The sequence below is a fragment of the Mustela lutreola genome, chromosome 8 (assembly GCF_030435805.1).
Source record: "Mustela lutreola isolate mMusLut2 chromosome 8, mMusLut2.pri, whole genome shotgun sequence".
Taxonomy (NCBI): domain Eukaryota; kingdom Metazoa; phylum Chordata; class Mammalia; order Carnivora; family Mustelidae; genus Mustela; species Mustela lutreola.
In genome coordinates this window covers 4,172,272-4,187,783 of record NC_081297.1, presented here as the reverse complement: position 1 = coordinate 4,187,783, position 15,512 = coordinate 4,172,272, and positions in this window count along the sequence as shown.

Below are 15,512 nucleotides of genomic sequence, written 5' to 3'. Positions count from 1 at the left end.
GCAGAGGCAAAAGAAACAAATGATTGGAGGAAGAGAATGGTAGAGGTCAACCTAAGTTGAGTAAAAGGAAAAAGGGAGAGAGAGAAGAGAGGGGGAAGGGGACACAGAAAGAAAGGATGAATAAAGACGGGGGCGTCCGGGTGGCTCAGCCGGCCCAGCGTCTGCCTTCGGCTCTGGTCATGATCCCCACGTCCTGGGACTGACTCCTGCGTGGGGCTCCCTGCTCAGTCGGGAGTCGCTTCTTCCTCTGCCCTCCCCCTGCTCGTACTCTTTCTCTCTCTCTCTCCAAAAAAAATATATATACATACACACACACACACACATACACACACACATATGGAGAGACAGAGACAGAGACAGAGAGAGGAGCTGAGGCAGGGCCATGGAAACAGAGCAAGGACAGGGGTCTGGGGAGGGTCTGAGAGCCCAGCACGTGGCTCTGTGGCCTCCTGGCTTTTGACCAAAGCTAGGAGCCTCTCCTTACTCTCTGTTTCTTCATCAGTACAACAAAAATTATACCAGTGTCTTCATTTTATGTTGTTCGAAGGATGAAATGAGATGATACATAGTTCTTAGCCTACTGATCGGCACACAACAATTTTAATTGTTTCTATTCATATTAGCCAGAATAAGAAATATTATAATCACTAATAATGACTTACAATGAAGATGTCCATGATGAATCATTTTTAACAGTTATTCTCCTGCAACAACTAAAAAGACAGAAATGGCCACAGGTGTACCTGTGGCAGAAGCAGAGGCAGATAAATGGAAAAATCATTTTGATTGAGGAAGACTTTGTTTTAGTGTCCCTCGACTCCTGCCTGATAGGAGGTCTACCCGAGAAGGAAAATAGCATTAAATCAGTTAAATATGCTGTACTTCATAGCTCCAGCCTAAGGTTTGATGAGCTGAAATTCTACACGATCGACTACAATATAATTCTCAGATTATGGGTAGGTATCACATAATCTCTATAGCCCTGGAAATCAGAAACCAGCAAGTAATTCAGTGGGCGGTTCGATTATTGATTGAAAATGATATCAGCTGTCTAGAGATTTCGATATTCTGAGCGTTACAGCATCCTGTGCCCCGCTGTAAAGCTTTCCTAAAATACAGAAGACCTAGTGTGTATATGCTCCTTCCCTACTGTCCGTACATCTGTTATTTAAACACCCCGAAGATGATGACCTCACGGGTGGACAGGATTTTTAATTGTCCCGAAGAGGCGGAGACATTTCAAATGGTCCATGTCTAGATAGCCCCCCGCAGGATCTCTGTGCGGATACGGGGCTGGGTCATTCTGCACGGTCCCTCCAAGTCTTCCTCACGCCCATCTGCTATCTTAGTGTCGGCTTTGCCGAGAAAGGTATACACCACTCAAAGGAGAGACACAGCCCGTATTTCCAAAACACGGATTATTTGGAGCTTCTACACCTAGAGAAAGTTTAGATATTCATTAGCAATCCTTTCATTTGGGGTCATCTTTTTCTGCTCGCGTGAGGGACAATGACCTTTCATGGGCACGCTAGCAGCTTCGCTGGGACCTGCAGATCCCTGAAACTGAAACATTATTGGACCCCGAGGCTGCAGCTTTTCTCGTCAGTAGCATATTCACGCCAAGATATTTTGATCCAGATGTGAATACTTGTGTTTCAGAATGCTAAGCCCTTTATGGGTTCCGTGGCTTTTCTTGCCTGAAATTGCCAATTATGGAGTCCAAAATACAAGGCTACAAGTAGACATTTTCCTTTAAATGCAGTCTATCAGCCTCCTTCATTAAAGTCGATTTTTTTCTGTTCTCATAATGCCATTATGAGCAACAGTCAGTTGTACTGAGGTCATTTACAATGTTTGGAAAATGCTCAGAGCCTCCTCCAACAATGCATTAGCACTTAGCCAGCTGGAGTCCCGCTGACAGCACCAATTAATGGCAATACCTCTAATGAACCACGGCCCCTCCCTCTCAGGGCACGTATGGGGACGGGCTATTAGGACCTTCCCTGAAACCCTACAGACACCAGGATACAAGTGCATGTTTCAAATTGACACACCATGTTGTACCGCCGAGGGAAATCTTGGCTTTGGGGAGCTTGATGTGTATTTACTGTTAGAAAGATACAATCTGACAGATTTGGGTGGCTTCAAAATAATGAGTGTTTCCGCTTCCGCAGGGGAAGGGGTGCGGAGAAAGTCTGCTGTGGAAGCGCGTTCCCTTCCGTTCCTGGAGATCATGTTCTCTATCCTGGGTTCATCGTTCCTTCTATCCTTTGTCAAGTGCCTGCCTCCCCTCATGAAAGGCCCAGGAGGGCTAGAACTTGCTCCAGGAGAGTGAAGAACTCCAAAGCCAGCCAGCGCTACAATGAGGTTTTCAGAGCAGACAGTCTTCTGTGAATAATGAGGCAAACTTGAAGCCACCCCATCCTCGGGCATCTGTGGATCAGGGAGGTGCCTGGCACTCTGTTTGCCCATGCCCCACTGATAAAGGGCATCTTGGAAACAAGGCATGGCTCCCCAGGGAAGCCATGGTGCTAACCTCCTGGTGGGCCGTCAGCACGTCTGTGTCAGCCTTCCAGTGCCAAAGCGCCCAAAGGACTAAAGACTCCTACCGTGTCCTTCTTTTTGTCCTACTTGTGTCAGCCAGTACAAGTCACTGAGCCATGGCGGACACCTCCAAAGCCATCATTTTATGCTGTATCTCAGCATATTTTAAAAGAAATGTTTCAAATCCTCATTCTTCACAGCACTGGGTTAGGATTCAAGACACCTGGGTTCTAGACCTCGCCTCGACTTCTGACCTCGGCGAGCCACACTTTTCTGAGTGGGAGACTGGATAGAAATAATGATGCCTTCTTGGTCAACCTTACAGGACAGTTGTGAAGGGCAAATGCAAAGCTGTAGAGTCAAGCGCTTTGAGAAATCATGAACCACTTAAGATGTGTAAAGTGTTATTTAAGTTTTTTTGTTTTGTTGTGTTTTTTTTTCTGGACAGGTGGCAGGATGACTTTGGCCCACACATGATTTGGCTGAAGGCAAATCAGAGAAACGTCAGGTCCAAGAAGGGTGCTCGGCCCTCCCGTTCTTCTCCTGGAAGCAGGAGGAAAGATCCCACCTGGATGACATCCTCCTGTGCCCGGGGGAAAGTAACATTCCCATCGCCAAGGATAAGGAGTGGAAGCCAAGGGGATTCTGTACAAACAGACCTTGTTAAATAATAATCCGTCTTCCTTTAGCATCCTTGTGTATTGCGTTATTTTCCCAAAATTTCCTCTGTGTTCTTCCTGGGAGAAAAGCATTTCAGTTGGCCTCTTTCTTGGGCCTTACCTCCCTGCCCTTTCGATCCCTCTGACCCTTCCTACGGGAAGTTTCAGAACTTTCACCAAGCCAACCTGCATCCTTCCTCCTCATAGAGCATGTCCATTTTTCCTTCCCTCTTCTCCCAGCCCTACGTGGAAACTTAGAAGTTAAAATAGGAACAGGTTCCTGTGGGGCAAGACTGGCAAAGGCCCAAAGCCCCCAGAGCATGGGTAGTGCTTCGTCCGTCTGTCCGAGGCTCCCTGTTTCTCCAGGCATCTGACTAGTCTGAGGACAGATCCATCAACCCAAGTCCTAGGGGTTGAGGTGGTCCCTGGCTACAGCCATACATGTTGTCTGTGGGACAAGACATCAGGTCCTGCTGAGCGGGCGGTGTACGGAATGCACACGGCCGTCAGAAGGTGGCTTGGTGGACCCGGAATCTGAGCGAGATGGTGGTGGGAGGTTGTTGGTTCAATTATAAGGGTCCTCAGATGACCCTCCAGGACTCCAGCAAAGGTGTGCCTTCCACGGAAACCACGCCTAGCCTCCTAGTGACCGCAGCCAGCCTTCCTGCTGTGACCTACCTTTCCTAAGGGACCCCCAAGGGACCCACCACCCTTCCTGCCGGTACCTTCTGTCTCCGGCCACGCTACGGAGCACAGGCTGTGGGGTCCTCTCTGTCTCTTTAAGATGACTCCGTGAGCGGTGGCTGCTGCACGTTTACTTCTAGAGGACAATTTCGCATTGTCCCAGGGAAACAATCCGGAAAGGAACGTGAAAGGCCGTCGTCATAAAATGCCAAGCTGTCCGGTCGTGCTCAGAAATACAGGAAGGGCGAGCCGGAGCATGTGCTGAGAATTCGGACTCCATGTTCATGTGGTCAGACCTTGTCTTGCTGCTCCCCTCATCCCCACCTTGTCTTCCTCCTCCTCCTCCCATCAGCCTCTTCTCCTCCCCTCCCCCTCCCCCTTCTCTCCTTCCTCCTCCCCCTCCCCTTCTCTCCTTCCTCCCCCCCTCCCCCTCCCCCTTCTCTCCTTCCTCCTCCCCCTCCCCCTCCCCCTTCTCTCCTCCCTCCTCCCTCCTCCCTCCTCCCCCTCCCCTTCCCCCTCCCCCTCCTCCTTCTCTCCTTCCCCCTCCCCCTCCTCCTCCCCCCTCCTTCCCCTCCTCCCCCCTCCCCCTCCTCCTCCCCCTCCCCCTCCTCCCTCTCTCCTTCCTCCTCCCTCCTCCCTCCTCCCCCTCCCCCTCCTCCCTCCTTCCTCCTCCCCCTCCCCCTCCCCCTTCTCTCCTCCCTCCTCCCCCTCCCCCCTCCCCCTCCTCCTTCTCTCCTTCCCCCTCCCCCTCCCCCTCCTCCTTCCTCCCTCCTCCTTCCTCCCTCCTCCCCCTCCCCCTCCCCCTCCTCCCCCTCCCCCTCCCCCTCCCCCCTCCCCCTCCTCCTCCCCCTCCCCCTCCTCCCTCTCTCCTTCCCCCTCCCCCTCCTCCTTCTCTCCTTCCCCCTCCCCCTCCTCCTTCTCTCCTTCCCCCTCCCCCTCCCCCTCCCCCCTCCTTCCCCTCCTCCCCCCTCCCCCTCCTCCTCCCCCTCCCCCTCCTCCCTCCTCCTCCCCCTCCTCCTCCTCGTCCTCCCCTCCCCCTCCTTCCTTCTTCTCCACCTTCTCCTCCCCCCACTCTTCCTCCTCTTCTTCCTCTTCCTCCTCCTTCCCTTTCTTCTCTCTCTCCCTTTTTCTTGTATCATTTGGGTCGCAGTGAAGCCACACAAGGGTTCTCAAGGAGGACACATTCTGCTCCAGGCCCTTAGCCACCCACACGCCCTGCCCTGGCAGCATCTCTTAGCTCACCTTCGGTTATCTCACCTGGGACAGGACGTTGGAGGGGGCTCTAGAGACACACCTGCCTAACATCCAAGACATAAGGTCAATATTTGCTTAGTGACCGACATTTCTAATTTCCCTTCACTGAGCTAAGCTGGGAAAGTATCTCCTGGCAGCTCTGCTCAGTTCAAGACATTTTCTGATAAACCAAAACTGTATTTTACTGGATTCTTCATCCTTAAAATTAGGTGGTTAGACTAGATCATCTCCAGGGAGTTTCCGAGCTCGACGTGGCACAATTCCATGATTTTATGATGTGTGATGAGATTTTCAATTAAATTTTGCTCCATAAGGATTATCAAGCATCAACTTGACTTGTCCCGAGAAACGGGGGGTTCTATCATACCCAAGCCAAGCTTGGCATCCATGCTTATTGACTTCTTGCCAATTTGCTCAGTGTTTCCCTAAACCAAATAGTTCTCTACAAAATTCATGTGAAGGCATAGTTCAGTAAAATTCAAGATAATTAGGATGGCCTAAAGTCAATCTCACTGTTGTATTTTTTTTTTTTTTTTTTTTTTTTTTGCTCACCCACTTAAAAATAAATAAATCTAATTGAGAATGTGTTCTATGCCAGGTCACAAGCAACAGTGCAATTTTAAAATACATATATTATAAAATCAGCATATTCCACATGATATCTATCTGTCCCAGGAGCTAGTCAAAGAGACATGATTCTCAGATGTTGAATCATTGCCTAGCAACTAAAGTCCTTTTAGAATCAGTAACACTAGAGATAAATGGTTTACGTTTTGCAACAGTCTATTGGTATTTGATTTGTGTCCTAAGTGGTGCTTTCTCTTTCTGTAAAGTTAGCAAGAAGGGATGGCCAAAATCACTCAAGTCTGATAGCATGGTGCCACATGTGGATGAAATATGAGCTACTTAAAGAAATCCATGAAGAAGCAGAAGGTGTGCGGGGTGAGATTCATCTCTGGTTCCCAAACTCAACGAAGGTCAGGCTCTCCTGGGGAGGATCTCAAAGTCCTGCTATCGAGACAGCAACTAATACCGAATGAATCCATGCGTGGGGGAAGTCAGGCTGGAGCGGATTTGAAGACTGGATTACTATCGCTCCCATTCCACAGGTGAGGAAACTGAGGCACAGAGAGGTTAGTTAAGTTTCCCGAGGCCACACCATGAGTGTAAGCAAAGCTGGACTTTCTACCAGGAGACCCAGCTCCAAGAGCCTGTGCTCTTCATTCCAATGCCACACTGCCGCTTCCGTGAGCTCACAGAACATTCAGAAGATGCAAACCAGCAAAATGCCAAATAAGAACACTTCAAATCAGAGGCAGCTGGCAGCCATCTTACAGTATACCATTCCTGCTTTCCCTTTGGAAGGCATCTTTCTTAGGTTGTGTATGTAATATGTTAGTATCAGGGTCTAGGGGATTCCAAACTCTTGGCTAGTAACTAGATATGCATATAGGGATATCTCATATCACATAGCCTGTTTTCCAATGTACTTTCATAACCACATTATGCGATGGATACCTTTTTTGGGGGTGCACTTTTGCAACACTGCCTGAAATGAACATAATGCCTTTGGTTATATAATGTTGGGGCTTAAAATATTTCTTTAATTCTTTGATGTGATTTGCTTTTAAAAGAAGGAAGCTATGCCATCATCCTCCCTCCCCTGAGTGTGGCTGGATTAGTGAATCCCTTCTGAAACATTGAAGTGATGGGGAGTGACCTCCGAATTTGTACCATAGAAGTCACGGTAGAGTCCTCCCTATTCTGTCTTGGATCATTCTCCCTCCCGGGGGAAGCCAGCAGTGGGGTCTCTGGCACTCAGGCAGCCCTAAGGAGACGTCCACGTGATCACCTGACACTAGCCAGCACAGACCTGGCATGTGAGCGGGACGCATCATGGGGGCTCCTCCCTCTGCAGTCAGGCTTCTGGCTGAAGACAGCCCACCACTTCTCGGTTGCAACCTCATGAAAGAGTCTGAAACAAAGCCCTCCCAGTGAACTGCTTCTAGATCCCTGACCCTCCACACTGTGTGGAAAAGTAAATGTCAATTGATTAAAGTTGCTAGACTTTGGAGTGTTTACTCAGGAACGAGTAACTGGGAGCGACAGATAACGCCAGTTGACTCAGCCATCTACTGCTGGTAAACATTCGGGTTTTTCCTAATTTTTCCTAGTGCCAAAGCACTGATATGAACAACACAGACGTGGTCATATCTTAAGGACAGATTTCCAAAGAAGACTTGCTAAATAAGCACCTTACATACTTACTAGGCCTTTTTACTTGTGCGTCTCTCTGTAGAGAGATTTTAGCGTCTTGCGTTCCCAACAGGGAGGTGGGAAAATAACTGTCTTCCACTTCTTCACTATGGTCTGAAGAATGACCCCCTCCCCCCAAGGATGTTTACGTCCTAATTGCTGGACCCTGTGACTGTGTGACATTACCTAGCAGAGGGGACTTCACACGGAGTAAGTTAGGGACTGTGAGATGGGGGGGTATCTGGCTTATTTGTTCTCTAAGGTCCTTGTCACCTTAAGCAGCCATACACAATTGCACAGCCTTGGTGGTTTAAACAGTAGATATTTATTTCTCTAGCTCTGGCTGCCGAAAGTCCAGTGTCCAGATGCCAGCACGTTTGGCCTCTGGTGGGGGCTCTTTCGCCCTCTCCCTGGTTCACAGAGAGTAGCTTCTCCTTGTGTCCTCATGTGTCAGAGAGAAAGAGAGAACTCTGATGTTTCTTCCTTTCCTTATAAGGACAATAGTCCCATCAAGAGGGCTCTACTTTCATGACCTCATTTAAACTAATCACCTCCTAAAGACTCTGCTGCCAATTACTGTCACCCTGGGACTTACAGCTTCAACAGGTGGATTTGCAGGGGACACCAACATTCCATCCAGATCATCCAACTGACCCATGTAATCCCGAGAGTCCTTGGAAGTGGAGAAGGAGGTCGTAGTGATGCACGGTGACAAGGACTCCCTCACCGCTGGCAGGAAGGGGCCATGAGCCAAGAAATGTGGGCATCTCTACATGCTGCAAGATATAAGGAGGTGGGCTCTCTTCTGGACCTTCCCGAAGGAACACGGACCTGCAGACACCTTGATTGTTGCCCAGTGAGACCCTTATTAAACTCCTGAATCCCTGACCTCTAAGCTGGTACATCTGTGCTGTTTTTGGCCACTAAATGTGTGGCAATTTGTTATAGCAGCCATAGAAAACTAGTACACTCACCAAAACTAGGTCTTAAAATTGTTTCATGTTCAACTTTGATCGGTAGAAACAACTGTTTCCTTTTGTCTTGATGGACAAATTGTCTTGAAATTTTTGCCTTATACATGTTACTTTGCTCTCATGTTGAAGTACTGAGAGCATGTCGCTTCCTGTCTCGTGTCTGCTTTCCTCACGGTCTTCCGCAGTGCATTTTGTTGAGAGTCTATGAGCTTTGGAACGTTTTTTTGGTTGTTGCTTGTCTGGACTCTTTAGGGCCATTATTGATTTGAAGTCTTCTTTTTAATGAGTGCGTGCTGCAGAAAATTTAGATGAGCCAGAATTTGAAACAAGACTTTGCCTTTCAATAAGGATCACTCCTGTGGTTGAAACATAGACGTTCTCTCTCTGACATTGTTATGTAGTGTTGGGGAAAAACAAAACAAAACAAAACAAAATCATGCACCCTCCACACCAAAACAGAGAAGAGGGAGAAGGAATTCTATTGTAAAACAGAGAGTTTGTTATCCAATGTACTGGCATCGCGGCACACAGATGTGACAAGAGGTCTGGATGGAATGGCACAGATGTTTGCACTGGGGAGTATGAGAAAGAACAGTGAAATCTCTTATATCTTGGAGAGATGGAGGATGGATCTTGGGAGGGTCTCCTCTAGAGAGACCTCTGAGCTGCTTCCAGAGTTCCAGGTTACAGCCATGGGGTAGGAGAACTTACAGGGCAAAATCAGAATGTTGCCCTCTTTTTGGCCTGTTGCTTCTTCAAGGACACAGGCTCCACAGGGAGAGGCCACGACTTGCTCCTCAAAGAAAATGTCATTGTGTATGTTTCTTTATGATGGAAGTGTTGATTTTCTCATTACTGCCTGAAAGTCCACCTTTCTCTTTCCAGATTTATGTCACCACCCAGTTTCGATACGCCTGATCCTTGAATAAAATGAACAATGATGGATCTCTGAGTGTTGAAAGTTGCTGGGGCCTCTAAATTTCTTATTGATCTCCGGATAACTACTCTCTGACTGGGACTTTCTTAGCAATTCTTTTGTATACAAGCCTATATTACTCTTGAGAAGAGTTTTAGAATGACCTCTATGCACTAGAGCTTGGGTTCAATTTTAATTAGGCTATAAGCGGTAAATATTTGCTAATAGACTGGGGGTGAACAATTAATTAATAAAAGACTACTGTGTGCTGACAATTTACGTGATCTAACTAATAATTTGGGCCCAATAAAGTCTTAGTGAAAGCAATCCTTTCTAACCTAATTATTGAAAATTAAAGATATCTACAAAAGTGACGTTTAAAAAAATAATGAAGTGTGATTTCCTTTTAAAAATGTATTCCTATTTCAATGGTTTATATGAAGAAGTTATTCTTTCTGCTCTGTTGCATTCTTCCAACAGCTATCCATCAAAACATAGTAAAACTGGGATTCCACAGATTCTGATTTTCTCCCTTTGTGGTCCTTGACCATGTTTCTGCTACAACAGTGCTTAAAAGAAGCTAGGTTTTATTTTATTTTTCCCATGAGTAAAGGCTCTATGACCTGGAAGTCAAATTGCCTTTTTAACAGCTTTATGGATGTCTAATTCACATACCATTAAATCCAGCCATTTAAAGTGTAGCCTTCAATGATTTTTAGGAAATATAGAGTTGTGAAACCATTTACCACAATCCCGTTTTAGAATCACGAAAGGATCCACCGCCTCTTGGCAGTCTCTCCACATTCCCACCCTCAACCCGGTGCAGCCAGAAATCTATTTTCCATCCCTACTGATTTGCTTTCCCTTGGACATTTCCTACATACGGAGTCCTATGCAGTGTGGCCTTGTGTGTCTGGCTCTTTCCACTTAGCATCATGTTTTCAAGGTTCATTCAAGTTGTAGCTTGTATATGTAGGTCAAGATATTTAATTTATTCATTTGAGAGACCAAGAGCAAGAGCAAGAGAGAGAGAGAGAGAGAGAGAGAGAGCAAAACAGTGGGGAGGGGCAGAGGGAGAGGGAGAAGCAGGCTCCCCACTGAACAGGGATCCTGACCTGAAGCTCGATCCTAGGACCCTGGGATCAAGACCTGAGCCAAAGGCAGATGCTTAACCGACTGAGCCACCCAAGCGTCCCTATAGTTCATTTTTTTATTGCCAAATAACATTCCATTAATAAATGTTGCATGTTTTGCTGCTCCCATCACCAGCTGATGCCCACTTGGACTGGTTCCACTTCTCTGCTCTCAGGAAGAAAGCTGCAGTGAACGTTCTCATGCAAGTCTTTGTGTGAACACACAGTTTTGTTTCTCTCGGATAGATTCCGAGGGTTGAGATCGCTGGGTCTTAGGATAAATTGATCCTTAACTGTTGAAGAAACTGCCAAACTTTTCCAAAATGACAGTAACATGTATATTCCTATCAGTAATACAGGAGAGATTCATGCTTTTCCGATTCCTTGCCGACATGTGTCCTTGTGTGCTGTTCTGCTTGGAGTCATTCTAGGGGCCGTGCAGCGGTTCTCATTGTGGTGCTTGTTTTCTTTCCCCGATGACTAGTGATGTCCAGCATCGTCGTAAGTGATGGTCGGCCACCGGTATGTCTTCTCTGATGAAATATGCATTCGGTTATATTCATTTAGTGTTAGATATGCCATAGTTAAATAGTAGCCCAGATAGTCCAGATTTTTATAATTCATTTGATTCTATCTGAATGAACATTTACAATGTGCCACCGGCAGGGCTATTTGCTTCTTAACATTAAATGAGCACCTTGTATGGGGAATGTGCTGAACTGGTTGCTTTGTCACATAATTAAAAACAAAACAAAACAAAAAAACCACTAAGCTCTTGAGGGCTTTATGGCAATAATCACATCAAAAGATAGATGATTCATGAGTGTTGAGCACTATAAGACATAATTTTACCTAGTGTTTTGGAGGCTTGAAGGAAGAAAAAGATCTCTTCCATCTCGACAGGACAGAGGAGCTTATAGAGCAAGCGATATTTAGATTCCATTTGTAGAAAAGTTAAAAGCTCAAATGTACAGAAAGGGGAGACAGAAAGAAAGTATATTTCAGGTTGAGCATGTGACAAAGCCCTGGGGTAGAGAGAAAAAACAAATGCGTATTAGGAACAAACATCAATAATTTTGTGTAGCTGAGCTACGTAATATAGGAATGGAAATCATTAGGGAATTAGGCAGGATCTGATCTTGAAGTGTGTAGAAATACTAAGCAGAGGGGTGTGTGTTTTCTTCTTAAGAGTGGGGAGAACTTCATTTCAGCAACTGAGGGCCATTATTAAAGCTGTTTTCTGGAATGCATAGGGCTTGGCAAGTGGTAAGAAAGCCAAAGAAGGCCCTGGGGTTTCAAGTACTGGATGAGAAGGTGAGTTACAAAGGGAGGCACCATTAACAGAGGTTTGAGAAAACAGAGGGAGGTGATGAGTTAGCTTGGAGTCTCCAGACTGAAGGTGCCACTGGATCACCAGGTTTCTAGGAGTGGTACTAGGACCGTGGAGCCACAGTTCAGCAAAGCCATCAACAGGTTGGAGACCCTCCAGAGAGGAAGGGCATGGAACCATGAGATCAGGAGAGGACTCTTAGGTGTTGAGCAGACCCCTGGCTTTCCCTTCACCTGATGTTCAAAACTCCATTGACACTAGACCTTTCTGTTACTTTTTGCCAGAATCATGAACTCTAAGACATCTTTCTAATTTTCATGATCATTTTCCACTCTACTTTTCCCCTGACTTCATTTTTTGGGTATTTGAGATAGCCCTTCCAACACTGTTTGCTAGTGTTTCCCTGACCTTGTCTGTTCTAACGTCTGTTCAGCTGCCCATGGAGCACCACATCTAGGACTTTTTATCACACGTATTTTATTCTACACATGACCGCTTTTCCAGGACACAATCTTCTAATATCTCTTGGGTCCACATAATCAAACTAAAATTCTCCCAGTGTCAGTATTTGAAACAGACACATTTGTCTTAAAATACTCATTGTCATCTACCCCAGATACGATGTTGAACACCCATGAGTAGATGTATCCGTAGGGGTCTAACTATGTGCCAAGAACAGTGCTACACTTTTTTCCATAAATATGTTCTCTCTTGATCCTTCACTCCTCCTAAGAATCCAGTGAAGATGAGGTATAAATGCATTTCTCAACATGGTAGCCAGGACCTGATGTCACAGGATACTGCTTACTGAAATCGTTCTGGCTTCAAGGTAGAATACGGTCTAATATAATCCTAGTGAAACCTTGAGAAATCAAAGGGAAAATAGCCTTAGGAAGTTACTGTGATGAGTCCCCACAGATCCCAATTCAGCTGGTGATGTAGTTCTGAGCACATGGAGATGAATTTTCAGTTGGCATTTGCTTTCTCAGGCTTTAATCCATTGTAGGCAGCTCTTTTTAGGGTTTACTATGTCATTGAGTGCAAAATTCATTTTATTTTTTAGGGAATTTGCTAAAAGAAGCTCTATAAGCCAAGCCAAAAGCCTCTCCACAACAGCCAGAAAGGACCATGAAAGTATGTCATTAAGCACATGCTCCCGAAAGATTTTTGTGTCCCATGTTGCCGCCAAGGGTATATATTCGGAAGTAAAACATCTTCACTGACTTGTGCATTTGATGTTAACATTCTGAAAATAATAGCGAGAACTATGACATGGAGAAGGCAAGGTTGGAACCATCCAGGGTGAACAAACACCACAGCATCTCCCTTCCTAAATCCAGTACTCGCTGATGCTGAGTGCGTCCATTTTCCACCTTGGCTCAATGAGAAATGACCCCTGTCGTCTCCAAATGACAGTGAGGCCAAACTACTTTAGGACAAACACCCAAGGAAACAGCCCTACTATTAACAGATATCCTTTATCACATGGGAAATACAAACTACACATTTTCTGTGGCAAGTGACAGAACACCCAATTCAAGGTAAAATTTAAAGGGGGGGGGCGGTTAGTGGTTTCCATAAATAAATCCCTAGGTAGGTCTAGATTTGGATAAAGTTTGAGCCCACAACTCAACACAGTTCACCAGAGACCAAGTGTCTCTGTCTTCCATCATGGCGACTCCATTTCAGCCTCTTGCCTGTAGGTCCAGCCCCCCTCTTCGGTGGATTTCCCATAGTCTAGCCTCCCCAGATCTAGAAACTTCTCATCTAGTTGTTACTTTAGATGAGAAAGGAGGTTTCTCTTTCCAGAAACCCCCAAAGTGTCTTCACAACTCTCTGGCCTGTAAGTAGGTTGTGTTTCCATCCAGGGGCCAACCCCTGTGGCCCAAGCTATAGGCTTTGCTTATTGACCGCCCCCCTCAGCACCTGGTGCTGGACCTGGGGTGGGTGGGCACCATCCCAAACACATGGATGAAACAGGGAGTGTCTGCTCCTTCCAGGACAAATACCAGTGCTGTACCAGGAGCACAGAGCAGGGAGGTGAGCAGTAAAAAGGACAGGCAGACACCATGAAAGGAACCACTCGCCTCTGTGCCTGACCAAATGCCCTGAAAATGCAGAGAATGGGGGACAAGGCTGAAGGGACACCGGTAGTGTCAGAGTGACACTTTTAAGCAGTCACATAATAGGATTTTAAAGAAAATGGAAATCCTTTCAGAAAGGAATTAGTGTAGATGCACCAGATTATGAACCTCTACACAAGGAACACCCTTTACAGTCATCTTTATCTGCTAAAGGTCCAAGTAGAATGTCACATCATTCATTCAGTCCTTATATCTATTAAACATTTCCATGTGCTATCCTTGTATGAAGTCCTGCAAATAGCATGGTAGAATAGACATGACGTTTTCTTCCAGGGACTCATTCTCTTATCGGGAGCCAGATGTAGAGACACATGATGATGACAATGAGCTCTCTGCTAGACCCACCTCTACCAAAACTGCTGTTGTCAGATCTCCCTCTACTGGATCTTCCACCACTGGTTTCACCTCTATTAGACTTATCTCTACCAGACATCACCGGCCAGGCCTACCTCTTGTAGACCTACCTGGACTGGACCTGCCTCTACCAAGTCTACTAAAGGTAAAGATAAGGTGCTCAAGGAGCACAGAGTTGGAGGAACAAACGGTACATCTGTTCTGAGTCAGGCATTGTGCAGACTAGTTACACATTTGTTGACTTTGTCCCCCAGCAGTCACATCAGATAGTGAGGTTATCTCCATTTTGCACAAAGACTAAGTGGAAAGAGGTTAAGAAACTTGGCCAAATATACAGAGCTAATGAGAAGCAAGGGGATGTGAAAGCCATTTGCACTCGTTTCTGTAGCTGAGGGGGTTGGGCAGACATATGGGTGGAAGGGAACTCAGAACAGGCTAGGAAAGAGAGGAGGGCTTTGGCTGCTGAGCAGTGGTAAGAGATCAGGTCACATTAGAGATATTCAGAAGCAGGTGTGTGGCTGAGAATGGTCACTTTGACTGGAATATGGAAGTTGGATTATTTGGCAGTGCCTCTGAGACAAGAAAACCATGAATATTTTCAATCTTTAATTACTAATATTTTCAAAAACTCAATTAAGACATTATAGAGGGCATGGATTGCATGGAGCACTGGGTATGGTGAAAAAATAATGAATACTGTTATGCTGAAAATAAATAAATTAATTTTAAAAAAAGACATAATAACCTTTAAAAATATTCTAAAATACACATGACTATACACTCCCTGAAGCCTTATTTTTCCACATCTCAACACTTTAAAAACAAAAGTTAACCACCTTGATATTCCTTAAAATGTCCAAGAAGAAAACAGTCTGCAGAAGCTCTTTTCTGTGGCTGAAGTCTGTAGGCTTTGAGCTCCATTCCATCCACATTTTGGTGCATTATGACCATATTTTGAAACTGAAGACCATACGAAATTATCCCTTCTTTCTTTTCCTCCAAAGTAAGGAGAAAACAAAGAAATCTGCTCTTCACTCCCTCCAGTTATACTATTTAGGAAATCTGTCTAATCCTGAAGACTGTAAGTCAACAGCTTTTTAACTAAACAATTTGTTTTCTGTTCCAAGCAACTGAACCTTAAAATTCTTTCCTTCACCTTTTTAGATTTCCTCATCCTCCTCCTAACAAACCCCGGAGAAAAACCAAACCAAACAAACAAAAACCAAGAGACACTTCAAGTCCAAGTCAAGCTCTGCCAAGATCT